The 1,249-nt window shown below is 27.4% G+C and overlaps 1 protein-coding gene across 5 annotated transcripts in view; it reads left to right on the plus strand.

Annotated features, from left to right (window-relative positions):
• The window catches only part of LOC123008985 (transcription factor RFX3-like), a 20,993-nt gene that overhangs the window by 15,039 nt on the left and 4,705 nt on the right, over positions 1-1,249 (plus strand). The gene's annotated exons all lie outside the window — the stretch shown is intronic.

The raw sequence follows: 1,249 nt of genomic DNA on the forward strand, positions 1-1,249 counted from the left end.
TGACACGGAAAAAGGGAGAGGACAAGACTGTACACGTGTGATAAATAAAAACTTTTATTAATAAATTTGTTTTATTTTTGAGGAAATTTGAAATCGCGCCCTGCGTATTTTTCTTTAGTTCCTAATCTTTGCTCAATCCTCAAAATTTGGTTTGAGGAGGAGACAATTGCAAGCTTTAAAAATATAATAATAATAATACAAAATATTGCAAAAATACTACACAAAAACATGATAAATGTGTACCTACACAAAAAAAAATACATATATGAAGACAAATACATTGCAAATGCCTAGCCTATACAGTAAAACCATAAAATACACACGGTGAAAAACATAAAAGCGCAAAAACGTAGAAATTTAAATACCCAACTTAAAAAATATATACAAAGGGTCCTAAAAAAACGTAAAAGATTTCGTCGGTTAATTGTCATGTCAATATAAGAAAAAATCTCTTATGAACTTATGTCCAAAAATGATTCCTAAGAGAGTTAAAGCCTTTCGAAAATAATAAATGTTTTTTTTTCAATTATTTTGATATCCATTCAAGATAAATTAAAAAATTAGACACGGGGTAAAAAAATCTTTGTTTAGGAGATATCTTTCGTTTTTTTTTTTTAGCTTTTCATTAAAAAATGTCTATTCTATTATTTTTTGAGTTTTCTCAAATTATCCCTAAGAGGCATTTCCGGACATTTTGATATCCATTCAAGATAACTTAAAAAACAATTAGACACGGGGTAAAAAAATCTTTGTTTAGGAGATGTCTTTCGTTTTTTTTTTAGCTTTTCATTAAAAAATGTATCAAAAATAACGAATTTAGATAAAAAAGTATACTTCAGAATTTTCATATGTAAAAAACTGAAAATGTAATCATTTTTTTATTCCAGTATTTTTCTTTATTTTTACATTAGTTTTTTTGATTTACGTTTTAATCTATGTACCTATCGTAATCGAAAAAGTATATTTATTGCAGTGTTTTGTAATATTTCCTTTTATTATTGCCTTGTAATTTTTTCTCTCTTAAAATCGGTTATAACGTGTTTTGGATTTTTGGGGCTCGGCATTGGTCGCGAGCGTTTTTCTTTATTTTATGCTACCGAAAACTAAAGGAAAGACATTGAGTTAAATTGAGGATTATTTCCAGGAGAGAAATTTCACGTGGGTGACACGGAAAAAGGGAGAGGACAAGACTGTACACGTGTGATAAATAAAAACTTTTATTAATAAATTTGTTTTATTTTTGAGGAAA

Source organism: Tribolium madens, unplaced genomic scaffold (genome assembly GCF_015345945.1).
Source record: "Tribolium madens isolate multiple individuals breed KSU strain unplaced genomic scaffold, Tmad_KSU_1.1 Scaffold_19;HRSCAF=116;Tcas5.2_LG9, whole genome shotgun sequence".
Taxonomy (NCBI): domain Eukaryota; kingdom Metazoa; phylum Arthropoda; class Insecta; order Coleoptera; family Tenebrionidae; genus Tribolium; species Tribolium madens.